The 15631-nt window shown below is 46.7% G+C and overlaps 1 long non-coding RNA gene across 1 annotated transcript; it reads right to left on the bottom strand.

Annotated features, from left to right (window-relative positions):
• Positions 1-9242: 9242 nt before the first annotated feature.
• Positions 9243-15193, bottom strand: LOC127492282 (uncharacterized). The gene is made up of 2 exons (XR_007921435.2): positions 15015-15193; positions 9243-9701 (listed from the first exon to the last, which is right to left on the bottom strand). It is a non-coding gene; the product is annotated as an uncharacterized lncRNA (long non-coding RNA).
• Positions 15194-15631: the final 438 nt, after the last annotated feature.

Genomic DNA, 15631 nt, shown 5'->3' with positions numbered 1-15631 from the left:
AGATGAATCAGCTCTCAAAATACTGCCTCAACAGCTGGAAATATAAAGGACTTGCAAACTTCTTTGTTTCTGTCTTTGCATTGTATGTCGTTTGATAGTCCAGGCCCTGAAAATGTATTTCTTCTAGAAAGTAGGTGGGAAGGACCTATACTTGTAGAAGTAAAGGTATATTCCGTTGCTGAGCCATACACACTTTTACACAGTTCTGCAGTAACATTCTCCCTTTGCCTGTTTTGTAAATATGCTCAAGTTGTTTTTTAGAAAGAATTGCCTTTTTTGCCTCATCCGTCTGCACCTAATTCTCAGAATGGGATGGAGAGTACACAGAGAATGGATTTAGAAAAGAATCTGTAAAAGAAAAACAGTACTCTTTTTGTCCTGTTTCTCAAACACTATTAAACAGTTTGTTAGACATTTTTGCATCCACATTCCAACATCAACACTTCTGAAGTTGCGGTTTGGTGTAAGATTTAAGAAAACCAAACCAATTTGTATTCCATGGTCAGTACTTCATGATTGACAGTACAGACTGAAGCAAGTTCTGTCAGTTCATTTATCTAATACGGTGCAGTGAGTACGTTCTTACTTTCATTTGAGTTTTGCAGAGGATTTTCTATAACTACAGAATAAGATAAAAATGTAGTGTATTTAATAAACTGAGAGAGAGAGAGAGAGACTACATAGCTATTTGTATAAAAGTTCTTATTGGGAAATTTGAGATTTCAAAAAGTACCAATGTCCTCCCAGTTTAAAGGTACATTGTAGAGCTGAACTTTGAGTCACTAGAAAAGATTATTTTTTTCATGCTCTCATTTGTAGTATGTTTTTGTGAGAATCCTTGGGATTAAAGTTTTGGCTAAAAATTGTTTAACTTGAAAGCTTACTTTTCCTTGCAAACTCAAATCTGTGAGCTTGGTACAAAGTCCGGGTATAAACATTGCTATTTGGAAGCCATGCTTATATTTTCTTGTAACATTTTTATTTTACATTTTATATTTATGTGTTTTATTATATATTAATGTATATGTTACATTATATATTTTATATATTATATTTCATATTTTCTTGTAAAATATTAGCATAACTGTGTAACAGTCAGTTGAGCCCACTGTTACATTGTTCTTACCCCTTGGAAAGCAGTTGGTTACACAATTCTTGCAAGAAACAACTGAGAGGCATTATGGATTAGTCTTGGCAGTGAGGGAGATTTTTGGTTTTCACCTAAGGGATTGCTAATAGTTACTAATTTTTTAGGAGTTGGAGCCAGTTCAGTTTCTGTGATAACTTAGTGACCAACATTTTATAGTAGCAAACCCGGTACACTGTAACCCAAAATAAATAGCCCTTCTAAAAGAAGGCTTTTATCTTCAGCATGAAATCTTAACACAAGTTTTTAAAAAATGGTTTCCATTTTATACTTTGAGGTGTTGCATGGAGATTCTAAACTGACCCATGACACTGTAACATTCACAAGAAGGCTCAGAGGTAGCAGTGCAGATTTGAACATGGAGGCACACATCATTTTCTTAGAAATTCGGAGGCTCTGTGACTTCACAACTTCTGTGCAGATTAAATCATCGTGCAAAGTCATGTGGCGTAGTTTCCTTAAATGAGCTCCTTCAAAATAGTCTTGGATGATGCTGTACTGACATGTTTAATATGAAAGATAAGTCATTGCATGCAGAGTTCAGTCTATAGGATAGTTTAAGATAAGAGATTCTAAACACAAGTCATTTCCAGGAGGTCTCGCTAACCTTTCACACAGACAAGCAGGGAGAACTGCTCTCAGGAAGGTTGAGGCTGAGCCTGGGCAGTTGTGTGGGTTCAGGGAAGAGACTTCAGATTGCCTGCTGGTTGACTGGGGGCTCTGGCTTCATTCTAGCCCTGACATTTCTGGTTAGCCTATGAAACCCGTTCCTGTTGCTAACAAGCCACGCTAGCCAAGAAGTTACGGAAGACACTTAAAAATGGGCTTTCCAGGGGGCATTATACTACTCAAGAGTCTTAAATTGGAAGTTTTTATGTATAAAGGACAACTGATTATGGATAGAATATGGCTGATAAGTAAATAAGTAACCTGAAATAAAGACCTCATTAGCAAGTTGCCCTACTCTCTCTCTCAGCCTCACCTTCTCTCTGTGTAACTCTGACTTTCAAGTAAATAAATAAATCTTTAAAAAAAGGGGGGGGGGCAGCACTGTGGCACAGAGGGTTAATGCCCTGGCCTGAAGGGACGGCATCCCATATGGGTGCCGGTTCTAATCCAGCAGAGTGGATTAGCAGATCTCTGTGTGTAAATCTGACTTTCAAATAAATAAAAGAATCTTTAAAAAAGAAAGTATTTACACAAAGCGAAATATACTGTTTGAGTACTCATCATCATTTAAAAAATCATCTATTATTTTTCACTTTATGTTTGTGTGGGAGCAAACTATTGAAATCTTTACTTAATGTATGCTAAACTGATCTTCTGTATATAAAGAGAATTGGAAATGAATCCTCATGTGAATGGAAGGGGAGAGGGAGTGGGAAAGGGGAGGGATGCGGGTGGGAGAGACGATATGGGGGGGAAGCCATTGTAATCCATAAGCCGTACTTTGGAAATTTATATTCATTAAATAAAAGTTAAAAAAAGAAAGTATTTAATACATATAGAGTTGCACACATACGACATTATGATTTCTTTTTATCCCAGTTAAGACATAAAGGAGAAGTGGAAGTAAGACACAGATCATTAGAACTTTGCAGCAAACTCTAGCAACTGTGTCTGTGGGACAAAGATTTTCACAGACAGAAACCTCAGGAGTCAAGTCTACAGTGTACTAAAGCCTCTGAGTTCCTTCACCTGTGGATTCCATCCCTCAATGCCTGCAGATACCCAGGGGGCAGGGAAGCTCTGGTCCCTGCTGTAGGAAAAAAGGAAGTCAGCATCCAGCACTGTGTCCAAGACTTAGAGCTTTGCTGCAGCTGAGTCATGAATTGAACACTGGCTACTTCGGCAGACCTTTCACTGGCTTTCAACACGGGGAGTAAACAAACCCTACCCTCCTCTGTCCACACACACACACACACACACACACACACCCTCCCCTGGTCCTTACTCATCGCTGGTTCAGCCAAGCGTTCCAGGGGAAAAGAAGCAGGCAGCAGTAACTAGGAGACAAAAGCAGAGCTTGGAGAATCGTGTGTACACATGCTCTCAGGTCCTCTAACACATCCCGTGCCCGTGATGCACACAGGCTGGGAAGCAAACCCTCTTCCTCCAGGAGAGGCCTTGCCTGGGCTGAATGGCTTAAAATACATGCTCAGGTGCAGCAGTGATTCCCACCAGGCCAGGGGATGCAGGCTGCAGGGTAGACAGCACTTCTGGACTCCAGCAGAGATGGGTAGGAATGCGTTCATTCTACATTCTGCATTGCTCCGGGGTCAGAGCAGAGAGCCCAGGGTTCTTACCAACAATTTCCACCCAGCCTACCTCACTAAGTCAGGCATTGCTCTGAGTATAGTTCTAAGTTCAGTCTCATTTTAAGTGTCTCAGATAGTTTTGGGGTGTGGCTTGATGTCAGAGAGGCTCCAAGAGATTTGGAGACAAATGAACCTCCTGGCATTGCCACTCACAGGGATGTGGTTTTAGGCAAGCTGCCCCAGTTCTAAGAGTAGCAGTCTTTTGCTGGGTAAAAACGTTACTTAGTCTCTGGTTTGCAAGGCAGCTGCACAGACAAAAGGATTCGGTGTCTACTCTGCACTTGTTGGAGACCTTTAGATGGCAGCCATCCTCCATAACTGGAGAGACTGAGGTAGCTCTGCTGCCCAATCGCTCTCACTCCCCAGGACCCTTCCACTGCAGGCTCACCCCCTTGGTCCACCCAGTCCCTGTGGAATAGCAGGCTTGAAGCTGGGCACAGGGGGCTTGAGGCCAGCAGCAGGGATCCCTCCTGCAGAGATGAAGTCTCCTGCAGAGCACTGAGACTTGACCTGCAGGCTGTAAGCAAGGAGATACAGATGCAGATACACAGTGTCTTTTCCACAGATAAAGTTGGTAAACAGACTTCTGGGCCTGGCCTCTGCAGAGCCCCTGCCTTAAAGAGCCAGGAATTAGCGAAACAAAGGGGAGCTGAGCCTGCTGATCTCTGGAAGACCTCTGCACAAGCATCAAGAAGAACCAGGGAGTTCTCCTTCCCTGGGGCACAGGAGGCCTGAGTCTGGTGAGGTCAGGACCAGAGCCCTCTCTCTGCCTGCAGCCAGGGTGAGAGTGAAGGTTCTGTGAACGTGTCCAGCTGCTGGACAGACTCTGGGCAAAAGGCCGCCCTCCCTCTGCCTGAGGCCCAGGAAGCACTGCCAGCTAAAGGCCTGCTTCCTGGACCCCAGGGCAAGGGATCAACATTGGCGCCCTCTCCTCAAAACGTTCAGGCCCACAGAAGCCTTCCAGGGAGGAGAAAGTCCTATGTCAGGACACAAGGTTCCAGTCCCCCAGAATGCACCACACTCAGGGTGATGTGGATGTCAGGGCAGGTTCATGGGGGTGACAGATGCGCCACCCGGTGCCCGGGGGCAGCCTGAGCCTCTGCTGGCAGGAGACTTACGGGAAACCTCTGCAGCTTCCTCATGTTGCTGTGAACCTGATGCTGCTCTAAGAAACCATCTCGAAGAAGGTTGTTCTGAAATAGTCTTTAGAGGATTCAGACTGGGGTGGGCATTGGAGGCAGTGGACAACGTTGTCCCTTGCGGACAGCATTCCATGTGGGGAACAAGTCTGGCTCTGGTTGATGTGCACCCTGAGACACAGCAGGTGATTCCTCAAGTACTTGAAGTGGTCCCTGCCACTCACGACGTAGACCAGAAAGCTCCTGGCTTTGTCTGGCCCAGCCCAGGCTGTTGCACACATTTGGGACTTGAACCAGGAGATAGAAACTCTCTCTTTCTCTCTCTGCCTTTCAAATACAGGAAGATGAACATTTTTTAAAAATGGTGCAGATCTCCCAGACCAGAGGAGTCCTGGACACAGGTCAGTTCTGTCCACAGTGCCTACATAGATGCCCACTGAAGAAAATCCAAGTCAGCTGGGAGAACTCACTCAGAGCCAGGAGTCTCTGGTACCCCAGAGAGGCTGCCTGCACCTGCAGAGATCCTTAGCATAAGCTGTTACATAACAAGGAGCCAAGGCCCTGGAGGCACAGGCCTGTAGCTCTGCCCTGGTGTTTACCTTCATTTGTATGGAAAGTGGTTTTGTACAAGAATGAGCCTCTGGGAAACAAAGTTTGCATCACAGATTAGATGACTGGGCTCCCTGCTCTTCAAAGCAGCTTAGACAAGGTGCCTGTTATCTAGCAGTGACTTACCACTGACTGGAGACACAAATCTGAGCAGAGGCCAAGGCCAGAGTGAAAAGCACCAGTCAGTAAGTAAAACAACAACAGTAATAATAACAAAGACTTGATTGCTAACAAGTTCTAGGGAAGATAATTTTAAATCTGTACAATGAGATGATATTGTGTGCTTACAAAGTGATTATATGACTTCATGGTTACTTAAGAATAAGAGGAACTTGAGAAAATAGTAATAATCATAGTTATTATTACTTAATATTGTTGTCAGAAAGGAAACAGATGTTTGTAATTGGCATTCGGGTTACAATGTGACTTAGGCGTCCTGGAAGTCTGCAGTGAGCAGAGACAGCTGCCATGATTCCATCACTCAGGACAGCACCCACTGAAAGTATCTGGTATGGGGATGGGGGTGGCTGCCTCAGGGAAGACAAGCCTCCCTGGGGCTCATTACCTCTCCTGATTGTAGGCTGCCAGTCTAAAACAAAGTGTGTTACTCTAGCAATACAGACTTCCACAGTCACTCCTTCCCCTACCTCTCCTGGAGTCTCCATTTCTCTACCCCAACCTTGTTGTCCAAACTAGAGGGGAGTTCATGGTCTGACCAGTGTCCTTGCCCTGCTAGCAAGGAAGTGTGTAGCCTGGGGTTTAGAACCCGATGCTCAGAGGGGTTTATACTCACTGTGCAACAGAGCATGCAGGAACCAGGAGGCCTCCCTCCTGTGCTGCTTCTACAGAACCAGAGCTCCTCCAGTGCTGCTGGAAGGTGAAGCCTGTGGATCCCACCCTGCAGCCCTGCCTGCTCTCCTGCCTGACAGCTGCTGCCTGCTCCCCTCCCCTCGGGCGCTCTCTTCCCCTGGACTTAACCTCCTCATGGGTCAGAGCACAGCTGAGCATGGCACCTGCAATGCAGACAGTGAGGGGAAGACACACGTGCTCCCCTTCCCTGCCAGTCCAGGTCAACCACACTTTTCCAAATGACCTGATGGGAGGAGATGACCTTTCCTTCCACGTGCGGGATCCCCTGCTTGGCAGGAAGGTTCCAGGCACAGGGAGCCTTTCCTTGACCTCATTCTTCTTAGGGAGTCTTATGTGCACTTAAAGTAGGTCTGAGGCTCAGGAATGGGGTAAGAGGCCAGCTGTGACCACTGAGCGCCAGTGGAGTTGCTGTTGCTGGGGCTGCTTGCAGTGGGGGTGAGAGCGTGGATGCAGCAGGGTTTTGTAGCAGGGTTTTGTTTCTCCGCCAGGATGCCCCACAACTCCTTAACACAGAGGTGAGAGAGACAGGCTGATCACATGCAGAAAGCTTTCCAACTGCCCTGCTATCAAAAAGGTTACAAAGTGTTTAGTGAACAGGCTCCTAATGCCTCCTGATACCCGAAAGTGCAGTGAGTATTGACAAAGGCCACATCGGGAGAGTTACCTGGCGTGACTGTGTTAAGGCTGTGCACTTGCAGCAAGTGTGCAAAGCAGGTTGCTCCTGGTACTGCTGCCTAGCACGGAGACACCGTGCACACAGCAGTGGAAATGTGTACACAGGGTAGGGGATTTTTCATGTTCTGATTTCTTGTGTGCCTACATTCTAACATTCTAATTAGAGTTAGAAACACAAATGACGTTGTTACACACAAGCTAGTTAGATGTCACTGTGACAGCTACAGGATCCCCTTGGACATCACAGCTTTCGCACAGCAAAGAGACTCTGAGCACCAGAGGCAAGACTCACCGTATAAAAGCACTTTATTTCCTGTGTTGATGAGAAAGGCACTAGTGCCTGATTGCTGATGGTGGGAGTGAGAGGAGTATAACTTGAACTAATCAGCTTCATGACTCTAGACCTCTGGCACAAGGACAAAAGCACGTTTCTATCCCAGTGCACTGTGTTCTGTGCATGGATTTCTCTGCTCTCACTTGTGCATCACATGGGTAAATCAGGCTCCGCCCCCTCCCCCCAACCTGGGAGTTTCCCTCAAGCCTCCCTGCCTTCTAGTAGTTTCCCTTTCAGTTTCCCCTGTGGCCACAGCGGATGCACACTAGCAGCAGAGGGAGTCCTGCTTTGGCAGGCTTTGCCCTTCCAGGGGCTGCTTCCTTAGTCTTCCCCTCTCCCTGCCTCCCTGCCCTCCTCCCTCTTGTTCACCTCCGGTCAAAGGTCAGATCTCCTGATCCCTGATCTGAGACATCACCCCTAGGCTGCCACGGACAGCTGAAAGTGCACCTCAGAAGTTTTGCAACAAATGAGGGCACTTCACAAAGTTCAAGGAATAATTGGCTGCAAGGCTAAGTTGATTTAAAGCAAAACAAACAAAAAACAAACAAACAAAAAAAAACACCATGCACAGTTGTTTCACTATATGCATTTTCTATGATCTTTTTGAAAATCTGTTTTTATGTACAGAACTCAAGATGTATTTCAACAAGATAAGTCTGACTTTACATTTTATCTCCACAAATGTTTTTCTTTTATTTATTAAAAAGCAGAGACAGAGAGAGATTTCCCTTCTGCTGGCTTACTCTCTAAATGTCTCTAGTACGAGGCTGATGTCTAATTCCAGGCTCTAATTGTCCATGCTGAAGCCAGCTGCCCTGAGCTCCATCCAAGCCTCCCATGTGGCTGGCAGGAGCAAGAAGAACTTGGGCCATCCTTTGCTGTCTCCTAGGCTGGGCATTAGCAGAAAACTAGAATTAGAAGCAGAGCCTGGATTCAGTCCAAGGCACTCGGATATGGGATGTGCACATCCCAAGTGACACGTTAACAGTTGTGCCAAATGCCAGCACTTTCATGAACGTTTTCTAGCTCTCCCATACATAATCTCAAAAGGGCCCATTATTTTCCAAATCTTGAGGTGGATGTCTATGAAAACCTAAAGAGCTCTTGCAGAGTCATCACACATACACACACACACACACACACACACAAATATCCAGCAGAAAGGGAAACCAAGAATAATCTAAACAATTTCCAGGAGGAGAAATAAACACGGTTGGTAAGCATATTTAAAAGATCAGTTTTCTGAGAACCTGAAGCAATATGAAGTACAGGAGGGGGACTTGTTCGTGCTCTTGCCAAATTGGCAGATACTAAAAGGAGACCATGCTGAATATTTTTAGAAGCTTGGTGGAGTAGCGCCTCATACAGTAGCACCCAGGCTAAAGCAAGAAAGAGAGAGAAATCTGGACACCTAAAATATTACAACTAAATGGCAAAATGAGGATGGGGCTTTTGCCCATGGTTGGGCTGCTGTGTGTGATGCTCCCATCCCTCTCAGAAGGTGTGGGACCGAGTCCTGGCTCCACTCCTGATTCCAGCTTTCTGCTACCCCACAGCCTGGAGGCAGAGGGGGTGCCTCAAGGAATGGGGATCCTGCCACCCGCATGGAAGACTCAGAAGGAGATCCTGACTCCTGGCCCAGGCTAAGCTATGGCAGGCATCTGAGGAGTGAGCCAGTGTATGGGAGATGGCAGTATAAAATCAAAAGTTAAACACAAACATGCTATTGGAGAAAAGAGCCTTTGGCAGAGTACAGACAGTGGATCTCAAATGGCATCAGAGGGAATGTGAATGAACATGCCACCATCAGCCGCCTCTATGTTGCACTACAGGCAGCTCAGCTGGAAGGACAGAGTCGCTGGGACCCCACCAGGCACTCAGATGAGGGGATGAGGCTTAACTAAGCTTAACCACCTGCACTGCAGTATTCATGCCAAGAAATAGAAATTCTAATATCACACATTGAGTTAGAGTATCCTAAACTTACTTAACTTCACTGTGTTTGTTAATGTTTATATTATTTTCATCTACTTTAGAGAGAGAGAGGGAGAGTGAAGAAAGATCTTGTCGTGAGCGCCACTTGTCACACAGCTCGACAAGGCTAATGCAACAGTCGAGCACGGGGAGAAAAATCACACAGAATCGAGATAGGCTTTTCAATATAATTTATTGCTAAATACCACTCAATGTATTTATTCAATGCACATATCTAAAGGTCAATACCACACAATCTGTTATTAGCCCACAGGTCATAACACACATCTAGGAGTAAAACAATCTAACAATATCCAACAATGGTAATAAGTATAACACAAACAAAGCATAAAGAATAATCAATCTAAACGTTTACTCATGGCTAAGGGTGAAATATGTGTGCTCCATTCTCAAGGTTCCTATCATGGTCATGAAAAGTCAAGGTTCAAAGTCCAGAGTCCAAAATCTCTGTTACCACTTGGAGAGACGGATCTCAGAGCAGTCACTTATGGGCAGGAGTCGTGGGATGACTGGCACTCTGGGCAGTAGTCTCCAAGTTCCAAGATGAAGGTGGAGGGTTGGAGAGGTCACTGATGAGAGGTCCGGTCGGGCTCCCATGTCAGCTCCGGCAGCGACTGCGAAGGTGAGCAGAGCTTCTGTCAGTAGAGACATGGGCAGAGTTTCACTCTGAGTCATGTTCCTCAGGGGATGAGGCAGCTGTGAGGCTGGCCTTTTTATCCTCTCTGGAATTGGTGGGCAGTGAGGGTGCTCTAGGGCATCACCAATCACAGACTTATCGTTTTGGGGGTCAGCAACAGATGTGGGTGTCTGGGTGTGACCAATGGTGCGTTAGGGGTGTTCTGGGTGTGGCCAATCGTGGTGCAGTGGTGAGGGTGGAGTAATGCAGTAGCCAGCTGGTTGGCTACTTTTTTTTTTTTTGGACAGGCAGAGTGGACAGTGAGAGAGAGAGACAGAGAGAAAGGTCTTCCTTTGCTGTTGGTTCACCCCCCAATGGCCGCTGTGGCGGGTGTACCGCACTGATCCGGAGCCAGGAGTCAGGTGCTTCTCCTGGTCTCCCATGGGGTGCAGGGCCCAAGGACCTAGGCCATCCTCCACTGCACTCCTGGGCCACAGCAGAGAGCTGGCCTGAAAGAGGGGAAACCGGTAGAGAATCCGGTGCCCCGATCGGGACTAGAACCTGGTGTGCCAGTGCCGCAAGTGGAGGATTAGCCTATTGAGCCACAGCACCAGCCAGTTGGCTACTTCTTATGATGTAATGTCCCCCAGGCCCTATCAGGCCTCACCACCTGTGTCTGTTCAGACAGATGCTCTGGGCAGGTCCTGGTGCTTAGTGGGCTTAGCTTAAGTGACTCCATTTTGGTTTTGCTTTTTCTCTTTCTTTTTGGGTTAGTGGTGCTCTGTAACTCTTCTGGAACTCCTGTGGGATCCCCACAGACCTTCCATCCATGGTTCACTCTCCAAATGCCCACAAAAGGCAGGGCTGGGCCAGGCCTAAGCCGCTGCACCACATACCTGCCTCTCTTCTGTTTTCTCTAAAAAACATTATGGGTTATATACATTTTAGCAACCATTTCTGAAAGTTATAAACAACACAAAAGTATATTTTTCTGTAAATGTGGTTGACTATTTCTTTTTAATGCTACACCAGAATAAAACTTGCAATTTGTTCCAAAGTTATGTTCCCCCATCTTCCACAAAGAAAAAATGGAAAACAGTAAGAAAAGCCCTGGAAATTTTCCAGAGACAAAGGAGGCCCCAAGACCGCTTCCTAGCTTGGAAGCTATTAGCTACTATGATTGTTGTGTCACATTAATCCTTGAAGGCCAAAATGACTATGATTCCCTTAGAAATTGTTTCTAAAGACTTCATATTTATTGTAAAGGCAGAGCGACTCAGAGAAACGGGAAAGGCAGAGCGACTCAGAGAAACGGGAAAGGCAGAGTGACACAGAGAAACGGGAAAGGCAGAGTGAGAGTTTCCATCCAAGTTTCACTCTCCAAATGGCCACAACAGCCAGGGCTGGGCCAGGCCGAATCCAGGAGGCCTGAACTCCATCTGGGTCTCCCACGTTGGTACAGGGGCCCACGCACATGGACCATCTTCTACTGCTTTTCCAGGCTGTTAGCAGGAAAGTGGATTGGATACTGAGAAGCCCATATGGAACTGGTCCTCTGAAATGGGATGCTGAGGCACAACGCCAGTCCCTGATTCCATTAGAAATCCTCACAGCCATTATATTCCGTTTATGTGGAATGACACTGTCCCAGGTTAGCGCCGAGGGAAGACTGAATCAGCAACAGGTAACAAATAATGCAAGTGCAAGTCCTATAAATACTCTTATCTTATAAAGTTGGTTAAGGGTTTACAAAGTAATTCTTCTCTTACTGTGTCATTTTAGCAGTCCAAAGGGAAAACATGTCATGTTGGTTGGGGTAGCACGGTGGGTTAATCTGCTGTCTGCAGCGCCAGCATCCCATGTTGGTGCTGTTTGAGTTCCCTCTGCTCCGTGATTGATCCAGCTCCATTATCACACCTGGGAAAGCAGCAGAAGACGCCCAAGTCCTTGCAAGAGACCCAGATGAACCGCCTGGCTTCTGGCTTTGGCCTGGCCTAGCTCTGGTCATTGAGGTTATTTGGAGAATGGCCCAGCAAATGGAAAATCTATCTCTCTCTTACATACATACACACACACACACACACACACACACACACACACACACTCGCGCTCTCTCTCTCTCCTGTCTCTCTGTAATTCTGCCTTTCAAATAAATAGTATCTTTTAAAACAATCAGAAATGAAAGAGGAGACAGCACAATTGAAATCACAGAAATACAGAGGTCCTAAGAACCTACCATCAATAGTTGTACACTAACAAATAGGACAACTTAAACGATGGATCAACATAACCTACTCAGACTTAATCATGAGGAAATTAGAAATATGCACGGACCAATGTCAAGTAAAGATATTCCATCAGTAAATCAAAGTGTCCTCCAAAGAAAGCCCCTGGACCCAATGGCTTCACAGATGAATTCTACCCAACCTTTAAAGAGGAACTAACACCGGCCCTTCTCAAGCTCTTCCTAATAGCATTTCCTCTGTAATATTCTTCAACCACAAGAAGAGTGGAAGAAGTAGGAAAATGTTTAAGAGACAGGAAGCATTAGGATTAATATTTTGAGAGGAGAATGTACATATTTAGTATTACATATGTTAAAGAAAGTAGAATTTGTGCTGGTGTTGTGGGAAAGTGGATAAAGCAGTTGTATATGATGCCAGCATCTCATGTTGGTGCTGGTTCAAGACCCGAATCTCTACCTCCAATCTAGCCCCTTGCAATTTGCCTGGGAAAACAGCAGAATATGGTCCAAGTGCTTGGGCCCCTGCACACATGTAGCAGACCTAGAGGAAGCTCCTGGCTCCTGGCTTCAGCCTGGCCCATACCAATGCTGCAGCCATTTTGAGGGGAGCAAACCAGTGGATGGAAGTTCTCTTTCTCTCATTATTCTCTCTCTCTCTCTCTCTCTCTCTCTCTCTGTAACTCTGCTTTTCAAATAAATAAAATAAATATTTAAAGAAAATTAGGCAGAATGTTATTTCAACTTATTTACTTGAAAGATCGAGAGAGAGAGAGAGAGAGAGAGAGAGAGAGAGAAGTGTCACCAAACCAAACACTCAAAACAGCTGATTCTGGGCTGAACTGAATTTACGAGGTTGGAATCTGTCTCTCTATATGTGTGGCAGGGACCCCACTACTTGAGTCATTGTCAGCAGCTCCAAGGGTATGCATTAGCAGGAAGCTGGAATTGGAATTAGAGCCTGAACTTGAACCAGGACCCGGGTTCAAGCATTGTCTTAACCTCTAGATCAAATGACCACCCTGAGGACTAACTTTAAATTTGAAACTCCAGGGCAACTCCTTCCCACCGCATTCTGCTCCCAGATGCCAGAGTCTCCCCTCACCCACTGCGAAAGCCTTCTGAAGTGTCAAAGTAAACCCAAGAGTGACCAGGAGAGCAGTTCCAGATCTAGTCAAAAGGGATGGCTGAGGCTCCCCTACCTGACCACACAGAATGGCAGTCATGCTGGGTAGCAGGTGTCTGGCTCTGGGTACCAAGTACTCACACCCAAAGGCCAAGGAATCAGTACTGCTCATTCACACATAAGTGATATTAAACAACTCATTTGTTCATACACTTACTTTACAAAATGTCTTAAGCACATTTAAATCTTGTCATAGGTTTTCACTGTTTGTGAATTTTGTTAACATGGGAGAAATTTTTTTAAAAAGGTAAATACGGGAGACGGTGTTGTGGTGAGACAGGTAAAGCTGACGCCTGCAACACCAGCATCACATTTAGTTACCAGTTCGAGTCCCAGCTGCTCCACTTCCAAACCAGCTCCCTGCTAAAGTGCCTGGGAAAGAGCAGAAGATGGCCCAAGTCCCTGGGTCCCTGCACCCATGTGGGAGACCTAGAAGAAGCTTCTGGATCCTGCCTTCCTCCAGGCATTGTGGCCATTTGGGGAATAAATCTGCAGCTGGAACTCTTTCTCTCTCTCTGTAACTGTGCCTTTCAAATAAATATAAATAAATCTGTTTTTAAAGGTAAATGTGTTCTGTATGTGGGAATTTCCTTTCTGGAAGAACACCGGGAGGTGCTGGGGGCATCTGACACAGTGGTGAAAATGTCACTGGGGACAGCTGGGTCCCATATCAGGACACCTGAAGTTGAGTCCTAGTTCTGCTGATTCCAGCTTCCTGCTCACATGCACCCTGGCAGGCAGCCGATGGTGGCACAGGTAGTTGGGTTCTGGGCTCCTGGCTTCAGCCTGGCCCAGTCTGGCTGCTAGGGACATTTGGGGAGAGAATCAGTAGATGAGACATCTTTCTGTGTCTCTGTTTCTCTCTGTGTGTCCTGGTACCTTGCAGATGAAGAAAATAAATAAAAATTAACCAAAACAAAGAATCCTTGGCAGAGGGTACAATCTTTTCCAGTCACAGGCCACTGGTGAACCTTCTTATAGATCAGTTTCCTGATGTCTGCCATTCAGGGTTTAATGGTGATCCCACATGGACTGCTTGGATCCCTTGTCACTCAGCAAAAGCAAGGGGGTCAGTCCCTGCAGTGGGACCCAGCAGACTGCATCCGCAGCTGTTTATGGCCATGAGCTCCTCTGATAACAAACCTCTGCTGGGAGGCTAGTTCTGAGGCTCAGGAAACCATGACAAAGTCATTCACAGGCCACTGCCAGGGGTGAGCGTGGCTGCAGTGCCCAGCGAGCCGGACACAGATCGTCAGCGCCAGTCATGACCCAGGCCACAGAGAAGCCACCTCAGGGCCTGCTGCCAGCAGCAGGAGGGAAGCCACAGGACAACAACAAGGGTGGGACCCTGAGAAGAGACAAGATGTCCCCTGGGCTTCATCTGGAGCTGGGATCAGCGGGGCAGATCCCTGGGCCTTGGCTAGAGTCCTGGAGGACTCAGATTAGAGAGGAGGGGTGCGTGTCTGTGTGCGCGTGCTTGTGTGTACATGCATGTCTGTGCATGTGTGTGTGTGTGTTTGTGTGTGCGTGCATGTCTGTGCATGTGTGTGTGTGTGTTTGTGTGTGCGTGCAGTTAGGAAGGCAGCCCCTGCTGTCCCAGACTTTATGACAACCAGCACCAAACAACTAAAGACGAGGCCACAGAGAGCACTCCTGGAAACCCAGGACATATTCTAATTTATTCCCCTCTGCCCATGCTGTTATTACTAGCAAGGACTTCCTGTCTGTCCTTAGGAATGTAGAGAGCAATAAGCAGTCTAAGTCTTTATTTTACAGGAGGAACTGGCCCAGGGAGGAGGAGAGCAGAAAGAAGGCCAGCAGCAGTTTGGCTGCCACTAATGCTAATGGGTGATCAGACAATTCCCGGCTCCTGCACTGATTACCTCGGGCTTACTTAACACAGTCGACTTGGAGCATCTGCTGCCAGCCACATGCAGGAGGAAGAGGAGGAGGCAGTGGACATGACCTTCACCTCACCGAGCTTAGTCTAGGTGGGAGGATCAGTGAGAGTACAGAATCAGGAACCAGACCACAGTTCTGATGCAACTATCACTTCTGCTGTCTGTAAAAAAATCAAACAAGAAACAGAAGAGGTGACCTATTTTTGGGTAGATGCAGAAGAGTCGTCAATGGCGTTTTGGGATGGCATCTTGGCAGAGAGGTTTACGTCTTCACTTGTGACACCAGCATCCCATATGAGCACCTGCCGGCGCCCAGCTGCTAGCTCCCGGCTTTGTGTCTGGGAAAGGAACTGGGGGTTCAACCACTGTTCTGGTCGTCCTAATCAAAACTCTTTGGCTGTCCCAGACCCAGCTGCACCAGCCTGCCTGCTGCCCCCACCACGGCTGCTGTCAGCAGGTCAGTGCCACTGCTTGGGAGGGGCCCAAAAGGCAGTTTTGTCTGAAGCACTGTGGGATGAGGATGAGGTCAGATTGCCTCTCCCTCGCCTTTTCACAGGAAGAACTTCTCAGAGGATTAGCACAGTGGTCTGCTGGTTCAG

The sequence above is a fragment of the Oryctolagus cuniculus genome, chromosome 10 (assembly GCF_964237555.1).
Source record: "Oryctolagus cuniculus chromosome 10, mOryCun1.1, whole genome shotgun sequence".
Taxonomy (NCBI): domain Eukaryota; kingdom Metazoa; phylum Chordata; class Mammalia; order Lagomorpha; family Leporidae; genus Oryctolagus; species Oryctolagus cuniculus.
This window is presented reverse-complemented; position numbering and strand designations above follow the sequence as displayed.